Here is a 22,450-nt window from a genome sequence, read left to right on the forward strand (position 1 = left end):
TACACAGGGGGCCAGTTCACTGTCCCTCAGACTGTTGGAGAGCCGGACTATAAAAAAAAACTATGAACAAATTCCTATGCCTGACCAGGCGGTGGCGCAGTGGATAGAGCATCGGACTGGGACGCGGAAGACCCAGGTTTGAGACCCTGAGGTCTCCATCTTGAGCGTGAGTTCATCTGGTTTGAGCAAAAAGCTCACCAGCGTGAACCCAAGGTCGCTGGCTTGAGCAAGGGATTACTCGGTCTGCTGAAGGCCCACGGTCAAGGCACATATGAGAAAACAATCAATGAACAACTAAAGTGTCGCAACAAAAAACTGATGATTGATGCTTCTCATCTCCCAGCGTTCCCGTCTGTCTGTCCCTGTCTATCCCTCTCTCTGTCTTTCTCTCTCTGACTCTGAAAAAAAAAAAAAATTAAATTAATTTTTAAAAAAATTCCTATGTACAATGCACATATCTTATTTTAAAGTAAAAAAAACAAAACGGGGACAAATACAATATTTAAAATAAAGAACAAGTAAATTTAAGTCTACAAACTGCCCGGTATTTCAATGTGGGACGCCGCAGTCGCAGACCGATGTGCATCGTATGATGCGCTTCCGGAGCCATGACGCCTGCATCCCCCGTCACTGGAAGTAGTACTGTACGTGAGCGTCGCAGTGCTTTGCGGCACCGCCACATACAGTACTCCAGGGGCACAGGATGTGATGCATTCACTGATCACCAATGAAAGAGGTGCCCCTTCTGGAAGTGTGTGGGGGGCCGGATAAATGGCCTCAGGGGGCCGCATGCGGCCCGTAGGCCGTAGTTTGGGGACCCCTGAGTTAGACAATTGATCTTTCAGCCTTTCTTATTTTTTAATATGAGCATCTATTCTATGAATTTAATATATAAATTTTCCTGAGCACACCCTGGGCCTTGATTCACAGGTCTTGATGTGTTGTGTTACATTGATTCATTCCAAAATGGATTCTGTAGACATAAACGACTTAATTTACAAACATTTGGAGATTTCCTAATTATTTTCTATCTTGATTCCTCTGTGTTCAGAGAATTTACTCTGAAGGATTTCAGCACTTTTGATATTTGTTGATACTTGTTTTATGCCCAGGACATGGTTCGTTTTAATAAATGTTTTATGTGCTCTTGAGTAGAGTGGACGTTCTGTGTCCCTGGGTGTCGTGTTCTCTGTATGTCTGTCAGATCAAGTTAGTTAATCATCTTGTTCAAGTTTTCTGAATCCTTAGTGACTTTTTCTACTTGTCCTGTAGTTACCTAGATTGATGTGTTCATGTGTCTTATTACCATTGTGGACTTTGTCTGCTATTTAATTTTTTTTTATTATTTTTTTTTTTTTTGTATTTTTCTGAAGCTGGAAACGGGGAGAGACAGTCAGACAGACTCCCGCATGCGCTTGACCGGGATCCACCCGGCACGCCCACCAGGGGGTGTCGCTCTGTCGCTACCAGAGCCACTCTAGCGCCTGGGGCAGAGGCCAAGGAGCCATCCCCAGTGCCCGGGCCATCTTTGCTCCAATGGAGCCTCGCTGCGGGAGGGGAAGAGAAAGACAGAGAGGAAGGAGAGGGGGAGGAGTGGAGAGGCAGATGGGTGCTTCTCGTGTGTGCCCTGGCCGGGAATCGAACCCGGGACTTCTGCACGCCAGGCCGACGCTCTACCACTGAGCCTACCGGCCAGGGCCTGCTATTTAATTTTAGCGCTTTCAAATTTTGCTTTATATACTATGAAGCTCTGTTATTAGATGCGTGAAAATCTCCCTTTGTTTCATCTTCCTGGAAGACTGACCTTTTGTCATTGAGAAGCGTTTCTCCTTATCTCCAGTAATGCTTCTTGACTGAATAGCTGTGCCGGCATTCCTTCGGTTGGTTCTGGCGCAGTACTTATTTTCCATTCTTATACTTCCAACATTCTTACGTCTAAGGCATCCTGTAAAGCAGCATAGATATTTTTAAAAAATTCAGTATGACAATCTTTATTCTTTATTGAGATATAATTCACATTTTAAAATGTAAGATTGAATAGGTTTTAGTATATTTACAGAGCTTTGCAGCCATGACAACTATCTAATTTCAGATCCCTTTCGGTACTCCCAGAAGAAACCTTATATCTGTTGACTGTCACTCTTTATTGTCCCCCCACCCTCCACCCCATTCCCTGGCAAAACCTGATCCATCTCTGTGGATATGCCTACCCTGGACATTTCGTAATAAAGGAATCATACAATACATGGTATTTTGTGACTGGCTTCACTCCTCTAACATCAGGTTTTGGAGGGTCATCCTCAGTACTTCATTCCTTTTGCTGCCAAATCATATTCTGGAGTATGGACCTACTGCATTTTGTTTATTCGTTCACTTATTGGTGGACTTTTGGGGCTGTTTCTACTTGATAGAGCTCGCTAGGCAGACATGTATTAGTAACGTTAAGGAAAATCGAGTACAAGTGTTTGTGTAGATATAGGTTTTCATTTCTCTTGGCTATGCATATCATAGTGGAACTATTGGGTCAGATGATAACTCTATGTTGAATGCAAAGGACTGCCAAACAGTGTTCCCAAAATCATTGTGCATTTTACCCCACCAGCAATGTGTCAGAGTTCTAAATTCTCCATGTTCTTGCCCACACTTTTATGGTCTATCTTAATTCTCACCATCTCAGTGAGTGTGAGGTAGTATCTAACTGCTTTTGGTTTGTATTTCCTTAGTGACTAGTGACATTGAACATCTCTTCGTGTGCTGATAGACTGTTGATACATCTTCTTGGCAGAAATAGCTATTCAAATCCTTTGTTCTATTTAAAATTGGGATATATGTCTTTTACAAAGAGTTCTTTATAAATTCTAAATATAAGTCCCTTATCAGGTATATGATCTGCAAATATTTTCACCCATTTTATGAATTGTCTTTTTCTTAAAGGCGTTCTTTGAAGCACCCATAATTTTAATTTTGATGATGTGCAGTTTATCTGTTTATTTCTTCTGCTGATTGGGCTTTTGATGTCTGTCATATGTAAGAAACTATTGTTTTAAGAGTTTTATAATTTTAGATCCTACATTTAGATCTGTGATTCATTTTGAGTTATTTGACTATGATGATGAGATTGAACCCAACTTTATTTGTTTTTATGTGGATATTAAGTTGCTCCAGCACCGTTTGTTGAATTTTTCCACTGAATTTGTGTTGGCCCTAATAGAAAATAAGTTGCCCATAAAGGGAGAGTTTATTTCTATACTCTCAGTTCTTTTCCATTAAGGTGTTTCTTTATGTTTATGCTAGTACACACATTTTTTTGGGGGGGGAGTAAATTTTGAAGTTGAGAAGTGTGAGTTCTCCAACTTTGTCCCTTTTCCAAAATTGCTTTGGCTATACTGGGTCCCTTACATTTTCATGTGAATTGCAGGATTATCTAATTAATTTCTGAAAAAATAAGAAGGCAGCTGGAATTTTGTTTGAATTGCATTGAATCTGTAAATTATTTTAGGGGAATGTTGCCTTCCTAACAATATGAAGTTTTCTGATCCGTGAACATGGGATGTCTTTGATTATTTTTAGATTTTCTTTTATTTCTTTCAACAATGTTTTATACTTTTCAGGGTACAAATCTTATTCTTATTTTATTAAATTTGTCCTTAGGTATTTTATTCTTTTTGAAATTATAAATGAGGCTGTCTTCTTAATTTCTTTTCTTTTTATTTTTTGTATTTTTCTGAAGTTGGAAACGGGGAGGCAGTCAGACAGACTCCCGCATGCACCTGACCGGGATCCACCCGGCACGCCCACCAGGGGGCGATGCTCTGCCCATCTGGGGCACAGCTCTGTTGCAACCAGAGCCATTCTAGCGCCTGAGACAGAGGCCACAGAGCCATCCTTGGCGCCCGGGCCAACTTTGCTCCAATGGAGCCCTGGCTGCAGGAGGGGAAGAGAGAGACAGAGAGGAAGGAGAGGGGGAGGGGTGGAGAAGCAGATGGGCGCTTCTCCTGTGTGCCCTGGCCGGAAATCGAACCCAGGACTCCTGCATACCAGGCCGACGCTCTACCACTGAGCCAACCGGCCAGGGCCTTAATTTTATTTCAGATTATTTATTGTTAGTGTATAGGAATACAGTTGAGGCCCCGGCCGGTTGGCTCAGCGGTAGAGCGTTGGCCTGGCGTGCGGGGGACCCGGGTTTGATTCCCGGCCAGGGCACATAGGAGAAGTGCCCATTTGCTTCTCCACTCCCCCCTCCTTCCTCTCTGTCTCTCTCTTCCCCTCCCGCAGCCAAGGCTCCATTGGAGCAAAGATGGCCCGGGCGCTGGGGATGGCTCTTTGGCCTCTGCCCCAGGCGCTAGAGTGGCTCTGGTTGAGGCAGAGCGACGCCCCGGAGGGGCAGAGCATGGCCTCCTGGTGGGCAGAGCATCGCCCCTGGTGGGCGTGCCAGGTGGATCCCGGTCGGGCGCATGCGGGAGTCTGTCTGACTGTCTCTCCCTGTTTCCAGCTTCAGAAAAATACAAAAAAAAAAAAAAAAAAAGGAATACAGTTGACTTTTGTATATTGATTTGGTATCTTATTATTTTGCTGAACTCTTTTATTAGTTTGAATGATTTTTTTTTTATGTGTGTATTTCTTAGGCATTTTTAAACACAAGATCATCTCATCCACCCATAAAGATAACTTATTTCTTCTTTTCTAGTCTGGATGCATTTTACTTCATTTTCTTGCCTAATTGTCCTAGGTAAAACCTCCATCTAGTACATTACTGAATAGAAGTAGTGGATATTTTTGTCTTGTTTCTGATCATAGGAGAAGGCATTCAGTTTTTTGCCATTGAGTATAATGCCAGCTGTGGATTATTTTTCTAGATGCCCTTTATCAAGTTGAAGAAATTCCTTGCTACTTTGAGTTTATTGAGTGTTTTACCACAAAAGGTGTTGGATTTTGTCAAAAGCTTTTTCTATGTCTATTAAGGTTATTATATGGTTCCCCCCTACACACTTTATTTTATGAATATTGTGTATCCCATTAATTAATTTTTGGATGCTAAATCAACCCGGCATTCCTGGGGAAAAGATAACTTGTTCATAGTATATTATCCTTTTATATGCTGCTGGGTTTCATTGAGTAAAATTATATTGAGGGTGTTTGTGTCTATATTTCTTCTGGGATTCACATGATGCATATGTTGGCATGTTTGACGTTTTCCTACAGGTCTCTGAAGCTCTGATAATTTTTCTTCATTCTTTTTCCTTTTTGTTCTTTATGTCAATGAATGTATCTTTAAGTTTGCAAACTCTTTCTTGTGCCAGCTCATATCTGCTGTTGAGCCTCTCTAAGAAATGTCTCATTTCAGTTTCTCTACTTTTCTACTCCAGATTTCTATTTGGTTGTTGTTAATAACCTCTACTTTTCAATATTCCTAATTCCTAATTGGGTGAGACATTGACCTCATACGTTTCATTAATTCTTTAGGCATGGTTTATTTTAGTTCTTTAAACATATTTAAAATAGCTGATTTAAAGTCTTTTTGGAATCCTGGCTGGTGGTAATAAAATCTTTGTGTAGTAACATCAATATCTGATTTTACATAAGGCTAGTTTCTACTGACTATGTCTTTTCTCGTGTATGGGACACACTTATTCTTTGCATATCTTATCATGTTTTGTTGAATATGAGGCATTTAAAATAATATAATTTGACAACTCTGGAAATCAGATTCTTCCCTACCCCTCAGGTTTATTGTTTATTATTGTTGCTGCTTCTAGGTTTTTTGGTTCTGTGAATTTCCTTGGCTTGCACTGTACAGTTTTATTCTTTGTTGTTTGTGGTCACTGAAACTTCTGCTTGGCTAGCTTACTGCTCAGCCAATGACTAGATAAAGGTTTTCTGAAATGCCTGAAACCAGTAAGTGCCCCACCTTTTGCCAGGGAGCCCAGTGAACGTGTGAATGTCACTTTTAGTGTCTCAGTAATTTACAGTTCTGCAGTTGTCTTTATTCCCTGCTTGCCCAAAGACTCAGGGTCAGGCAGAGGTGAGTGATGAGGGCTTTCTTATGTATGTCCTGGGCATCCATGCAGCCTTGCCCATGAACATGACCTTCTGGATTCAAGAACAGGTTGGAGTTTCACCAAGCTTCTGTGGACATCCCATTTCCCACATTTTCCTTTTGTGTTTTGGGCCAGCCTCGTATTTGGCTGAGTTCATCTTGCCAACCGAGGTGGCTGTGATGTTAATTAACTGCCACTGACTGCATTTGACAAATGCCCACTGAGCAAACTCTGAGTCAAATCAATTAAGAGAAGGCTTACAAATGGGGCTTTCCCCGGAAGATGCCACAGAGGTCCGACAGTGACAGTTCTTTAGGAGTGGATTTTGGGGGGAGCTTCAGACCTTTCCTCTCCCTTTCAGCAGCTGCTAAATTGCTGTTTGTCAGAGCTGCTATGGTTGTGAAGCTGCTGTTTTTACGGCTATGACAAAGCCATGGAGAGGAGGGAGTTGGGAATAGGTTAAGTTAAAATACCACAAAGCTTAGCTTACTGTCCTCACTAAGATCCAGATATTTTACTTGAATAAATGTTCCTTACGTTGGTGAAAGCCTTTGGTTAATATACCAAGTTCTGAAAAAGTTTATTTTCTTCGTTTTTTGCTGGTGCTCTCTTTGCTTTTATGAAAGGAATGAAATTTTGGAAGTCTTTATTGTACCAATCCAAAAGTGCCTGTCCAATTTGAATCAATTGGTGATTTAACATTATTTCCATTGAATGAATTGCTAATACATTTAGGCTTATAGACACTATTTTCCTATTTATAGTCTATTTGTTGCATTTATCTTAATTTTCCTTTTCACCTTCATTTTTTGCTTTAAAAATGATTAATTACTATCTCTCTATTACCTTATAGAGATATATTTTCTCTAGAAATAGCTATAAATTACAACTGCCATTTTAAAGAATCTTTTATTAATTAGTCCCTTTACCACTTCCCAGATAAAGCTAGTGCCTTAAAACACTTTTAATTCAATTTCCCTCCCTCTTATCTTTTGTGTTATTGGTGTATGCGTCTTTGTTTACATATACAGGAAGCCACATGACACATTACTATTTTGACCTAATCTATAAACATTTAGTTTTACCCATGTAGTTATTTTTATCATTGCCCTTAATTCCTCCGCACTTTTCTATCTGCCCGAAGAAGTCCCATCAGCACTTCCTAATGCAAGTCTGCCAGCGATGGCACCTGAGAAATTCCTTCATCCTTCTCACTTTTATGAGATGGTTTGTCTAGGTATCGATTTCCAAGTTGGCATTTATTTTCTTTAGCACTTTAAATGTCCCAACCGTCTTAGTCTGCTCAGGCTGTTTTAACAGAACACCCCAGGTGTGGGTTGCTTAGACAACAGACATTTATTCCTCATGGTTCTGAGGCTGGGGGTTCAAGATCTAGGTGCTGGCTGTTCCAGTTCCTGGGATGGACGCCTCCCTGGCATGCCGATGACCATCCTCCTGCTGTGTCTTCACATCACAGATGGAGAATCTTGTCCGTCGTGTCTTCCCTTATAAGAGCACTATGACCCATTTGTGGGGGCTGCACCCTCATGAACTCATCACCTGCCAGGGCCGCACATCCAAATGCCTCACATTATGGAATAGAGTTTTAGCACAGAAATTGGCAGGGGGTCCGGGGGACATGAACATTCCATCCATAGCAAACTGCCATTGTCTTTTATTTTTGTTCAGACATAAACATTTTGTTTGCTCCTTGAAAAACTGCTATAATTTTCCTCAGGCAGTTTTAAAGACTTTTTGCCTTGTCTTTGCTTTTCAGCAGTTTACTAGGACATGCCAAGGTATGATGTTCTTTCAGAGGCGGATTAATGTCAGTTGAGGCCCCAGGCGCAGAAGAAAATATTGAACCCCTTAAAAAAAGAGAAAGAGATAAGGAAAATAAAAATACATGTTAACCATATTTTAAAATAAAACATATTATGTACTATTAATGTTAAAATTGCACATATGAAACCAAATTTGGTGTCATTAGAAAAAAGTGTAAAGTTGGGGTTTTGCGGGACCCTTCAGATGTCAGAGCCCAGGGCGCCCGCCATTTAATCTGCCTCTGCGTTCTTCGGTCTGTCCTGCTTAGGGTTTGCAGCGCTTCTCAACTCTGTGGCATGACGTCTTTCATTCATTTTGAAAAAAATGCATAGCCATTATCTCTCTGTGTGTTACAATTACATGCCCATTGGCTTTCTTACTGTGTGCTGTGAGTCTCATGCTGGTGTTTTAAATTTTTCATCCTTTCTGGCTCTATGAGCAAAATCAGGCTATTTTCTACTGACCTATCTTTTAGCTCTCTAATGCTCACTGTAGCTTTTGTTCAACTTAGTATAAACCTCGTATACAATGTTTTTCTTTTCAGTTGTTACAATGTTTAGTTTTATAATTTTCATTTTGTTTTTTTAGCAAGAGATTCCAGTTCTCGGGTAAAAAAAAAACCCAAAACAAACAAACAAACAAACAAAAATCCTCTATCTCATAATCTAGTTTTGAATGTATTAATCGCAACTTTAAAAGTCTGTGTCAGATAACTTTAACATGAGTACCTGTAGGTCTATTCTGCTGGTCCTGTTTTCTGGTGTGCCTGGTAACTTTTTTTTTAATTAAAAAAAATATATTTATTGATTGATTTTAGAGAGAGAGGAAGGGAGATAAAGAGAGAGAGAGAGAGAGACAGGAACATTGATCTGTTCCTGTACGTTTCCTGACTGGTGATCGAATCAGCAACCTCTGTGCTTAGGGATGATGCTTTAACCAACTGAGCTATTCTGCCAGGGCTGCTCCTGACACTTTTTAAGCACATGCTGGGTGTTGTGGGTGACACAGAGCTCTGGATGCTGTGATCTCCCTCCAGACAGGACTCACCCTATACTCAGGCTCCAACAAAAGGAAGATCCACTTGCTCTGATCAGGGACTGAGAAGCCCCAAGACTAAGTTGTTTTTGTTTATTTGTTTTCTTAGGCTTGGTTTTGAGACTGAAAAAACGTCTTAGCGCTGTTTCTCCTTGTCAAGTCCTGAAGTCTAATTTTAATTCCTTGGCACCAGGAAACCACTGGAAACCCTGCTCTGTTTGTTGGGTGTTTCTCTTCGCCTCCTTAGTGCTGAGCCTGCTGAGAGGAAACTGCCTCAGTAGGAACATTGACGGGTGTCGGTTTCTTCTCTCTGTGCTTTTTAAAATTGTTCTCTCTTGAACTTTGACCTCTCAAGACCTGGCTGCTTTGGAATCCACAAACTCCATTTTCTGTCTCTCCTGCCATGTGAAATTATATAAATCTCTGCTGGTATTTTCTGCCCCACACAAAGGTCAGCAAATGCCCCAAGGTGTAAAGCTTCACAAAGCGTTGGGCTCCAGTAGTTTCCTTCTTTCTGGGATGTGCTGTGTCGCATCCTGCCATCCATCCTTGAAGTGCCTTCAAGCAAGGCTTTGCTTTCCCTTTTAATCTAGCTAATTTTTTTTGGTTTTGTTTTTGCTTGTCTGTCTGTCTCTTTGTTTCATGGAAGCATTGGCTTACTAGGAAGTCACCCCATCAAAGCTAGGATTAACAGTCTGCATTTACTTTTTTGATATACTTCACATTTCAGAGTGGTCCCCGATTCACAGATGGGCGTAAAATCTGCAAAGACACCACAGTGAGTTCTTGTCTCCCCATCGCCCAGTCTCCCTTGATGTTAATGTCTTCCCGTGCCATAGTACATTTTAAAAAAACCAAGAACCAAAACAAACAACTCTCCCCTAATCCCCAAAGAAAACATTCATATGTTACTATTAAGTAAAGTCCAAACTTTATTTGGATTTCACTGATTTCTCCATCAATATCTTTTTTAATTTTCTTGACACAGGGTCCCCTCCAGGATTCCACACAGCAGTTAGATGTCATGTCTCTGTTGCGTCCCCTGATCTGTGACCATTTCTAAGTCTTCTCTTTGTTTTTCATGACATTGAGTACTGGCTAGGCATTTTATAGAATGTCCCTCAATTTGGGTTTATTTGATATTTTTCATATGGCTGTACTGTGTTTTTGTGTGTTTCTTTGTTTATGAAGTGAAATACCTTTCTAATCCCATTATACCAGAGAGTGCATGCTGCCAACGTGTCTTAACTTCTGGTGATGCTAACCTGGTCACAGAGCCATGACAGTATTTGAAAGGTCTTTTCAGGCTAATGGCTGGGGGGGGGGGGGGGAGGGGGGGAGTTTGGGAGAGTGGCAGGGGAGGGGAGAGGGAAGAAAAAGAAAAAAAAAGGTCTCTTCATGGTAGGGTCGCCCAGTTTTCCTCTACATAATCTATTTTTTGGACATAAGTCATGACATCCAACCCACACCCACGCAGACGGGGGTAACACTGAGCTCCACCTTTGGAGCAGGTATCTACACAACTGTTTGGAATTCTTCTTTAAACATAAACCATCTCACCTGACCAGGTGGTGGCACAATGGATAGAGTGTCAGACTGGGATGTGGAGGACCAAGGTTCAAGACCCTGAGGTCGCCAGCTTGAGTGTGGGCTCATCTGGTTTGAGCAAAGCTCACCAGCTAAGACCCAAGGTTGCTGGGTCGAGCAAGGGGTCACTCAGTCTGCTGTAGCCCCCTGGTCAAGGCACATATGAGAAAGCAATCAATGAACAACTAAGTGCCACAACGAAAAACTGATGACTGATGCTTCTCATCTCTCTCCGTTCCTGTCTGTCTGTCCCTATCTATCCTTCTCTCTGACTCTTGCTCTGTCTCTGTAAAAAAAATTAAAAAGAAAAGAAAAAGAAAAATCATCTCTTCTTTCATCTTTACTTATTTACTCAATCATACAGTTATATCAGCATGGAGTTGTGTATAATTATTTTATACTTTGGATTACAATGCCATTCTCTTGTAATTTTTTTTTATTATTATCTGTTACTTTTTTTTGTTTTTTGACAGAGGCAGAGAGAGAGTCAAAGAGAGGGATAGCTAGGGACAGACAGACAGGAAGGGAGAGAGATGAGAAGCATCAATTTTTCATTGCGACACCTTAGTTATTCATTGATTGCTTTCTCATATGTACCTTGACCGTGGGGCTACAGGAGAGCAAGTGACTCCTTGCTCAAGCCAGTGTCCTTTGGGCTCAAGCCAGCGAACATGGGGTCATGTCTATGATCCTATGCTCAAGTTGGTGACCCCACGGTCACGATGGTGAGCCTGCACTCAAGCTGGATGAGCCAGCGCTTAAGGCGTTGACCTTGGGGTTTCGAACCTGGGCCTTCAGCATCCCAGTCCAACGCTCTATCCTGCACCACCGCCTGGTCAGGCTATCTGTTATTTATTTATTGGTTGCTCAGGTTGTTTTGGCTTTGGCCATTGGAAGCTCTTTCAGACTGGCTTCTGTGTCCTTTTGACATGCTCGCACCCTTTAGCTGTTTTCGAGTTCTCTCCTGCTTTCTTCATACTGTAACATACTCCAGCCCTAGAATCGGCCATTGCTTTTTCAGCCTAGAATCAGCCATTTCTCCAAGGCTCTGATTCTTCTCTCAGAGAATGGTATTTAGAAACCAGTGTCCAAGTGCTGGTAGGCTCGTGGCTGCAGCGGTGATGTCGCACGTTGGTAATACAGTTAGAGTCTTTGTCCCCGTCAGCATTCCATCCTGAGTTTCTCACATCTCCTGGTTGGTGTTTCTAATTTGCATACTTGAGAGGTCACCCTTCATGAGGTACAATCCTGTGGGATCTGACAAACGCCCAGAGTCATGTAGGCACCGTCCTAGCACCACACAGCGTGCTGACATCATCGAGAAGTTGCCGGTGCGTCTCTTTGTAGCTAGCGGTGCACTCTGCTCCCATTCTCCAGCTGTGGTCGTCCATCCAGCTCCTGCACTGGGTTTCACTCCAGCCATCTCCACCTTGTTCGCAGACCCAGGAGTGGAGAGGAGCACCCAAAGTGGGGTTCCGCTGTCAGCTTCGTGGGAGCAAGTGGGCAATAATATCTGCTAACTAGGTTGTGCCTTATTTGCCTTAGTCATTATTATTTGTGCTAAGTACAACCCTTAGCATGAGGCAGGTGTTCATTAAAAAAAAAAGCTTTTGAGAGAAGACAAGATGGCGCTGGAGTAGGCGGACGTACCAACATCCACCTCCCAGAACCAAAGTGGATTACAAACTAATTTTAAGAACTATCATCTGGAAAAACCAACTTTGGACTAAACTAAGAGGACTCTTCAACCAAGGAACACTGAAGAAGCCACAGCAAGACTGGTAGAAAAAGCGGAAATGTGGAGAGGACTGCCCAGCTCCCCGGAGCAAACAGCAGCCAGAAGAGACTCGCGTGGTGGGAAGTGAGTTTAGCAGAGAGAGGAGGGTCCTTAGCCCCAGTAACAAAGCCCCAGCCTGCAGCCCCAGAGCCTAGAAGAGGCATATGGACAGTATTTAGCTGGAAACAAGACAGGATACTGTTTGTGAGAAAGAGACTGATTTCCCAGACCGCGTTCTTCTTAAAGGGACCGCGCAGAACACCTCTCTCACAACCACTCTCCCGGGTCTCCGGGGGATGGGGAGAGAGGAGAGGACTGGAGTAGCAGGAAGAGAGTGTAATCTAGGAGGCACAGGGAGAAACATTTTGGGAGACAGCCACCCTAACCCCTGGGACGAGTCACTCCCCAAATCTGAAGTGAATATTTCCCCTGGAAACAGCAATACTAGCAAAGGGAAGCAGGACACCAGCCAAACAAGCTCTCCCACGGCACTCAGAGCAGAGTCGCTTAGAAGGAGGGAGCTTTCTGAACTACAGTAGTGAGTCTTAGGGTCTGAGCTGCAGTGCCCGCACCCCACACGGCTGAGGGCTCGCTGGAGGGCGGCAGCAGGACGCGGAAGCCGGCTGGCCACCACTGGGCCCAGGTGTGAGCTCAGTCTTGCCCAGCTGGGGAGGAAGGGACTTGCAAAAGTGGTCAAGCCCAGCTGCGGGCCACCTGCAGTCCAGCCTGCGGGAGAAGGGCGGGAACCCCGGAAGGGACAGAGACCTGCCCTAAAGCAAAGGTGCAGGAGCACAGCCTTGCCCCGCCCACAGAACCAAGGCTTGTGGCTTGACTTGGGAGCCGGCTCCTCCCACGGGGGTGGAGCCAAAAACTCAGAACAGGCAGAGTCCCGCTACTGAGCATGGGCACGCAGTCCCACCTGGCCTGTGGAGCCAAGGCTTGCAGCCATCCCATAAGCGAGCTCCTCCTACAAGGGCGGGTTGAAAGCCCGGAAACAGGCGGAGACTCGCAGCTGAGCAAAGGTGCTCGCCACTGCCCTCAGGGATGAGCATAACGCCACCCACGGGGGCGGGGCAAAGGCCAAGGCCACCAAGGCTTGTACACCTGAGCATGTGATCATAGCCACTCCCTGAAGGAGAAGTGGAAACCACAGCAACAGCCCCAGTGGGCAGGCACCGGCAACGCCCATACCCAAACGCCTTAGGCAGCAACAGCAGAGGGGGTGGCGGGCCTGCAGACAGACCATACCTAGGGAACAGAGGCCACACCCCAGTGGACTCCAGTGGCCAAAACCTTCCTTTACACAGAGAAAATGAGAAGGCAGAGAAATGCAACACAAATGAATCAAGAGAAATCCCAGAAAAGGACCTGAATGAATCAGATATAACCAAATTACCAGATGCAGAGTTTAAAATAATGATTGTTAGGATGTTCAAAGGTATTAGAACAACAATAGATGGTCATTACGAACACCTAAATAAAGAGATAGCAAATATTAAAAAGGACATTGAAATAATAAAAAAGAATCAGTCAGAAATGAAAAATACAATATCAGAAATGAAGAACACAATGAAAGGAATTAAAAGCAAGATGGATGAAGCTGAGAATTGAATCAGCGAGTTAGAGGACAAGATAAATGAAGGCACAGAAGCAGAGCAGAAAAAAGAAAAGAGACTCAAAAAGACCACCAACTTACACCATTCACAAAAATAAACTCAAAATGGATAAAAGACTTAAATGTAAGCCGTAAAACCATAAGCATCTTAGAAGAAAACATAGGCAGTAAGCTCTCTGACATCTCTCGCAGCAATATATTTGCTGATTTGTCTCCACAGGCAAGTGAAATAAAAGACAGGATAAACAAATGGGACTTTATCAAACTAAAAAGCTTCTGCACAGCTAAAAACAATAAGAACAGAATAAAAAGACAAACTACACAATGGGAGAATATATTTGACAATGCATTTGATAAGGGGTTAATAACCAAAATTTATAAAGAACTTGTAAAACTTAATACCAGGAAGACAAACAATCCAATCCAAAAATGGGCAAAAGAAATGAATAGACACTTCTCCAAAGAGGACATACAGATGGCCAATAGGCATATGAAAAAATGCTCAACATCACTAATCATTAGAGAAATGCAAATTAAAACCACAATGAGATATCACCTCACACCAGTCAGAATGGCGCTCATCAACAAAACAACACAGAATAAGTGCTGGTGAGGATGTGGAGAAAAGGGAACCCTCCTGCACTGCTGGTGGGAATGCAAACTGGTGCAGCCACTGTGGAAAAACAGTATGGAGATTCCTCAAGAAATTAAAAATCGAACTGCCTTTTGACCCAGCTATACCACTGTTAGGAATATACCCCAAGAACACCATAGCACTGTTTGAAAAGAAGAAATGCACCCCCATGTTTATGGCAACATTGTTCACAATAGCGAAGATCTGGAAACAGCCCAAGTGTCCATCAGAGGACGAGTGGATTAAAAAGCTTTGGTACATATATACTATGGAATACTACTCAGCCATAAGAAATGATGACATCGGATCATTTACAACAACATGGATGGACCTTGATAACATTATACTGAGCAAAGTAAGTAAATCAGAAAAAACTAAGAACTATATGATTCCATACATAGGTGGGACATAAAAATGAGACTCAGAGACATGGACAAGATTGTGGGGTTACAGGGTAGGGGGGGAGAGGGAGGGGATTGGGGGAGGGGAAGGGCACAAAGAAAACCAGTTAGAAGGTGACGGAAGACAATTGGACTTTGGGTGATGGGAATGCAGCATAATCAAATGTCAAAATAATCTAGAGATGTTTTCTCTGAACATATGTACCCTGATTTATCAATGTCACCCCATTAAAATTAATCAAAAAAAAAAAGTATAACAAGTTTTATCTCTAAAAAAAAAAAGCTTTTTTAGTGTATAAAGTCCCAGCATGGTCCCAATGCAAGATATTGTACATCTATGACAGCTAGAAAGGTTCTTCTTGGAAGGTTGGAACATTCCTGAGTCTTCCAACACCAGCGGTTGCTGCTGCGGCATGGACCGTGTGTGTTAACACCAGCTTGCAGCCTGTCCGCCCCCGTCCCCAGGCCTCCCAGCACGGGTCACAGTCTGGACAGCGCTCCTTACACTCCTACCTGTGGACCTTGTGGACCTTCAACGCAGCCCCTTCACAGAGGCCATGCTACTTCCACTACAAAAAGACGACTTCTTTTAGACCTCTAGGTTTTAATCTAGAAATGTATATATATATTTTAAATCTAGAAATGCTTTGTCACTAAACCTTTCTTGCACCCAAAAGTGCCCCCCACACACACACACACAAAAGCCTTTGGGGAAGCAATGGATGTGGCCACTCCCAGCCGTGCAAAGCGGCAGCAAACAGCCACCTGGAGAAGAAGGAGATCTATTCTTCAACCAGTCATAGTCAGCACATGACCTGTACGAAGGGACCTCCACTTCTCTTGGCTCCTGTGACAAAGGCTGGACAGAGCAGCCGCTTTGTGGGTGCTGATAAGGAAAGGAAAGTCAAGTTCATAACCTTGGGCTGGGTTGACCTGCCAAATTCGAGGCCACTGGATTCCTTTTAGAACCAGGCGTGAGGGTCAGTGTCCCAGTGCCGTGAGCCTCCCTCTTCCTCTAAGTTGTTTTTTGAAGTGGCAGAGAAGAGCTGGGAGGAGTAACAGAAAACACGAGATTCCAGATACCTGAGGGCCCGGCAGGAAAACTGGGCAGTCTGCTTGTAAAAGTATCTGTAGCCTCAGGGTGCTATCTACCCAGCAAGAAAGCAAAGTGGAAATTTGGCAAACGTCATCATTAATTATCTAATTTGGCTGTTTACTCCAATCAAGTTCATTGGAGCATTGTCAGGTTTCCACTGCACTTGGAATGGCCCAGAGGTGGCAAAGGGAAGGGGATGTAATCACACATTCGATGCTTTTATGCGCCGAGCTGATGAAAACGTTTCAGTGGACTCCATAGTTCACCTTCAAGGTGCGCTCTGATGAGACTTTTCTTGCACTTTCTTTGCAAAGTGACAGAAGGCTCAGGTGGGTTTCCAGCCTGTTGACCGACTTACCGTATTTCCCCATGTATAAGACACACCTTTTTGGGAAAAATTTGGGGTCTAAAAACTGGGTGCATCTTATACAGTGGTTATAGATTTTTTTACATGCATTTCCTGTTATTTCGTGCTTGTTTTTATGCTCATTGTTGAAGACAGTGATTCGTCATCAGACACAGATGAGGACAAGCTAATGGATGGGAGTTTTGACAGTGATGAGTTGTATGAATTTTATGATGAATAAAACTTGAGTTCAATAACTTTATGTAATACATTTTTTTTTCAAATTTCAGGCCCCAAAATTAAGGCGTGTCTTATCCATGGGAAAGTACGGCAGATACTGAGCTCAGGCCCATTCTTCACTCCCCAGTTCCAGACGCCACTCAGCCTTGGACCCAACCAGATGCATGTGATAGCAAGATGAAAGACTCCTGGGAGGTTGGCCGTGTGCCCCTGGCCTCGCAGAAGAGAGTGTGGAGGCCACATTCAGTCCATTCTCAGGAGTTGTGTGTCCCTCCCTGCACGGAAGATTAATATTACCCTTCCACAGTCACTCACTCATCATTAAATGCTGGTCACGTGCCAGGCACTGCACTAGGGAAGGCAGATGCAAAGATGAGTAAGGACTGAAAAGTCCGGCTGGACAGTGGGAGCTGGAAGCAGTAATGTTACCGGGGTGTGGCCAGTGCCGCAGCGGAGGTGTGTACAGTGGGCACTGGGTGCACAGAGCAGGGAAGATGGAGGCCCCCTGAATGGGTCAGACGAGGTTCATCTCATAGAGTTAGGAGTTGAAACCCTAGACAGATGAAACATAAATAAGATTCCCTCTCCTCATCCAAGGTGTAGAGGTTGGAGCAGAAAGATGTTTTCAGCATAGTAACAGCACATGGGAAGATGCAGGGAGCAGTGTGTTCTTCAAGCGAGCTACCAAGTGTCAGCCCACGTGGGGTGCAGGCAGGAGAGTGCTGGCGGAGTGTTTGGAGAATTTTCAAGAGGAAAAGTCACTTAGTCTTCTTGGAAAGGTCACTGCTATGGTCACGGGGCATGCAGAGGCGCTGGGGGCCGCGGAGGTGGTTCAGATGCCAGGCCACTTCTCACTTAGACTTGAAGAAGTTCCCAGATACCACTGAGTTAGAAACCTCATATGCAAAGTACCTATAATAGTACCTGGAACTTGTTATAATGTACTGGAAAATCTAAGAGTTTCTGGGACAGTCCTGGGTTCAGATTCTAGTTTTGCTTCTGACTAGATGGGCATCTTTTGGGTCATTTAAAAATCTTTCTGATGCCTGACCTGTGGTGGCGCAGTGGATAAAGCATTGACCTGGAACACTGAGGTCTCCAGTTCGAATCCCTGGGCTTGCCCGGTCAAGGCACATACGGAAAGCAAACTACTATAAGTTGATGCTTCCTACTCTCTTACCCTCTTTCTCTCTCTCCCCTCTGTTTAAAAATCAATAAATAAAAATTAAAAAAAAATCTTTCTGAACACGTTCTCTTACTGGTAGGCATTTATTTAGTCAACCACATTTATTAAGGACATTGTGAGCAGGCATTCATTTAGTCAACCACATTTATTAAGGGCATTGTGAGCAGCCCTGTGCTAGCCATGGAGTTATATCTGTAAACAACTGGGCAGTGTCTCCCCCCCAAAAAACCCCACAATTCCAGTCTAATATGAGGGAAAAAATAAGAAAAATTCCAACAGTGGGGCAGCCTACAAAAGACCTGACCATACTCCTCAAAACCATCAATGTCATCAAAAACAAGGAAAATTCTAAGACACTGTTATGACCAAAAGGAGCCCAAGGAGACAATAGAGAAAGAACATTAGGTAAATATCAAGAATATTTAAATTTAAAAAATTGACTTTAATAATAATGTATCGATATTGATTCTTTAATTGTAGCAAATGTGCCATAGTGATGAAGATGTCAGTAATAGAAGAAAGTGTGTGTGAGTGTGACTGAGTGTGTGTGTGGTGGATGTGGATGAGTATGTGTGTGGATGTGTGTTGGAGAGTACTAGCTTCTCGATTGTTCTGTAAATATAAAATCACTCTAAAAAAATGAAATCCATTTAAAAAAGGCCTGGCTCCTACCTCACAGAATTTGTGCTTTCTAAAATGGGAATAAGAACACTGACTCCCAGGGATGTTTCGAGGTCGAATGACGAGCTTGTAAATGATTTTACACGAGATTGATGCATGAAAGTTTTTGTAGTTTCCTGTTCTCTGTTTTCCTTTAAGTGGATGAATGCAGTTCAACAGCTGCACTTCAATTCAAGCTCACGCATTTTAGCATCTGCTCAGTGTCTGTTGATGACCTTTCCTCTTGAGAATGGCTGCATTTTCTTGGTTCTTCATGCTGAGTAGATTATACCCCTGGATGTTATAAAGTTTGTTGTGGAATTCTGGATTCTCTTATATTCTTTCAGAAAGATCTGATTTACATTTGCTTTCTCTGTTTTAAAAGCTAACTAATTTGGTTGAACTCAAACGACAGATTCTCCCTCAATGCTCAGAAGCCTGTTGTCCTTCCCGACATGGAATGACATGGTAACAATAGACTTCAGTGCAGAACTCTCCCCTACTAGACCGTAAGCTTGTGTAAGGTAGTAACGGGTCTTACTCATCTTTGTGGCCTTCACATACAGCTTGGTGTTACACACAGTGGTCAGACCACCATGCTGAATGCACAAATGAGTTCATGAATGTAGAATTCATAAAACATCCACCAACCCAGACCGATGTTACTAAGAGATGCTGGAACCAGGAAGGACAAGCTGGGAGCTTGTGTATTTATCAATTTCTACCTTCCTGCACACGGGGTAATTTGCAGTTGGTGATCCACTACCAAGATCTGGGCCTCAGCTCCATTTACTCTGCAATGTTCACTTCCTCGAATATGATTTCTTTGTGTGTATGTGTGTGTGTGACAGAGAGAGACAGAGAGAGGGACAGATAGGGACAGACAGACAAGAAGGGAGAGAGATGAGAAGCATCAGTTCTTCGTTGTGGCACCTTAGTTGTTCATTGATTGCTCTCTCATATGTGCATTGACTGAGGGTGGGGGGTGGTGGGCTACAGCAGACAGAGTGACCCCTTGCTCAAGCCAGCAACCTTGGGTCCAAGCTGGTGAGTCTTGCTCAAACCAGATGAGCGCGCGCTCAAGCTGGCGACTGGCGCATCGAACCTGGGTCCTCCACATCCCAGTCTGATGTTCTATCCACTGCACCACTGCCTGGTCAGACTATTTCTTACAGACTACACATTATAGCAAATCCCATTATAAGAAAAGAATTAAAACCACAAATAGCGGATATATAGTCATTACATTAGCTTCATTTCTATAATGAGGAATTAATCTAAAAGATATAAATTTGAATCGCAATTCAAGCCCACAACTCAATCCTACTTCATTCATTCATTCAATAAACATTTGAGCACCTGCGCTATCTCAGGTGCTAGATTCCAGAAATGTAAAAATTAGTAAGCATAGTTCCTGTCCTTCAGGAGTGAGAGAAACACAGAGGTCATTTATTCAGTTATTTGTACAATCGACCAAATATTTATTGAGCACTTACTTTGGGCTGGGAATTTTGCTAAGATCCAAGGATACAATGATGAGAAGATGGACAATTCTCTGTCCTCGGGAAACTCAAGAGTTTCTTTCAAAAACATGAACTAAGAGAATTCTTCCTATTGTGCAATCATTCAAGTACTATCCTCACATTTTTTTATTTTTTTTGGCCTTTGCCTGTACAACATGTACCACTAATTCATATTTTATTTAGGTATCACTCTTCAAAAGCTTGACTCAATTTAATTTGAAAGGAAAAGATTGTATCGCAGGTTGGATCAGCTACATGTACTTTTCAAAGTCACATTAACATGAATGCACCATTATTAACATGCAAAATAGCTAAGAGCAAAATAACAAGTATCACATGTCACACACTGGGAAACACTGCTTTAAGTGTGTTAAATATGATTCAAGAGACATTTATAAAGTGCAGAGAGTTCAAAGGGACTATAAAAGGAGTGATTAGCCCTGCCTGTGTTTATAAGGAAGGCTCTGCAGGAAAGTCTCACTCGGGGAAGGGACAGTATCTGCCTTTACCGTTTTATCCTCTGTGCTAGTCTCCAGTAACATCCCTCCTGCCGCAAAGATGTCCACTTCCTAACTGGGACCTTTGACTATCTTACATGACAAGGTGAAGAAGAGTTAGGTTGGTGATGGGATCTGCATCACCGACCAGTTGGCTTGAAGATGAAGGCATCATGCTGGACCATCTGTAGGAGCCCCGGGAAATCACAAAGGACCTTCAAAGCAAGAGAGGGAGGTAGAAGAGAATCGGTGGGGTTCCATTTGGAAAGGGTGCTGCCTCTGTTGCTGGCATCAAAGACAGAAGGAGGGGCTGCAAGCCAAGAAAAGCAAGTGACCTCTAGAAGCCAGAAACCGTGAGGAGTAGACTCCCCCTGCGCTCTGAGAAAGTCACACAGCCTGACCAACACCTCGATGTTACCCTGCTAAGACCTGTGTTGGGTTTCTAGCCTGCACGACTATGAGACTATCAACATGTGTTAAGTCACTGTGTTGGGGCCCTGGCTGGTGTCTCAGTGGATAGAGCAGAGGCCGGGCTTATGACATCCTGGGTTTGATTCTCAGTCAGGGCACACAGGAGAAGAGACCATCTGTTTCTCTCTCCTTCTCTCTCTCCCTTCTTTCCCTCTTCCACTCCTGCAGCCAGTGGCTCGATTGGTTCAAGCATGGTCCCAGGCACTGAGGATAGCTCCACTAAAGTGTATCAACCTCAGGCACTAAAAATAGCTCAGTACTCGAGCACTGGCCCAAAAATGGGGTTGCTGGGTGGATCGCAATAGGGGCGCACGCAGGAGTCTGCCTCACTATCCCCTTCCTCTCTCTCTCTCTCTCTCTCTCACACACACACACACACACACACACACACAAAGTCACTACATCAGTGTCCATTTGTTCTAGCAGCCACGGGAAACTAATATGACCCCACAGTGCCAGACGGATCTTAGGCATTGGCTAAAGGTCAGCCACCCTGAATGGGTTCTCCTCTCTACGTTCTTTAAGGACAAGGCAAGAATCTCATCTTTTTGTCTCTTGTAGACCCCAATGCCCACAATCCCTTAGCATGTAGTTGGGGGTCAATGACTATTTTGAGTGCATTTTAAAGGTAAGCACTGTTTGAACTGGCAGATCAAAAATGGGTAGACATTTACAAGGCACAGAAATGGAGTGAAGAAGAAGGGTCACAGGGCTACGTGAGCCAAGACGTGAAGGTTTGTGGTGCGTTTGGAGAGGTGATTATCATCCGGCAGAAAACAGCATGCTTGGGGAGTCTGAGGGACCACAAGTCTGGGGGAGTGACAGGGAGTGGACCAGGAAGGGTCTGTGTGGCCTGCCAAGGGGTTTGATTGGATTCTTGAGGCCACAGGAAGTCATGTCCCAAATCTCCTTCCATGTGCCATTAAAAGGTGACGGGGGCTTGCCCTCTCGCCATGCTGCTTTCTTTGTAACACCCATGGAACCTTGAGTTTCTAGGATCGGGACCCTTGCAACACATGCAGATGTTTTGGGACAAAGCCCAACCTTTGGGCATGGGTTCTTGGACTGGGGGGTCAAGTGTTGCCCATTAGGAATGGCCCAACAGAGGAAGCCAGCAGCCTGGGAAGCCGGGTGCGTCTCAGGCCCCCTTGAGCTCCCTCTCCGCAGGAGCTGACAAACTGTCAGGGTTTCCATCATAAACCCCACACTCCATGTGTTCGCAATGTGGCCATGGAGACGCACATGGGATGGGGGGCGGGGCAAGAGGGCTTAGTTCTGGGTAGATATCGCTTCCTTTCTTTTCCTGTGTTTTAGAGAGAGGCTTTTTTACTTTTTTTTAAAGTTATGGTGTGGACTAAAGGGACAGTAATGAGTTCCAGATGTCTTTATTTCTCCTCTCCTATAATTGGAAACAAAAATATAGCATGGTTTTTAAATGGAAAGTGCCAGAGAGGGTTTTAGCAGTGATTTAGAGCCCAGCGTGGGGCTGTGGCCGTCGTCACGGCACACCCGCTCGCTCA

General features: G+C 43.6%; 1 protein-coding gene across 1 annotated transcript in view; it reads left to right on the plus strand.

Annotated features, from left to right (window-relative positions):
• Positions 1–17,841, plus strand: part of MIS18A (MIS18 kinetochore protein A) — an 83,819-nt gene extending 65,978 nt beyond the window's left edge. Inside the window, exon 6 of the mRNA XM_066370357.1 lies at positions 16,644–17,841. The gene's annotated coding sequence lies outside the window, so the exon portion shown is untranslated. The remainder of the gene's footprint in view (positions 1–16,643) is intronic.
• Positions 17,842–22,450: the final 4,609 nt, after the last annotated feature.

The sequence above is a fragment of the Saccopteryx leptura genome, chromosome 2, assembly GCF_036850995.1.
Source record: "Saccopteryx leptura isolate mSacLep1 chromosome 2, mSacLep1_pri_phased_curated, whole genome shotgun sequence".
NCBI classification, from domain to species: Eukaryota; Metazoa; Chordata; class Mammalia; order Chiroptera; family Emballonuridae; genus Saccopteryx; species Saccopteryx leptura.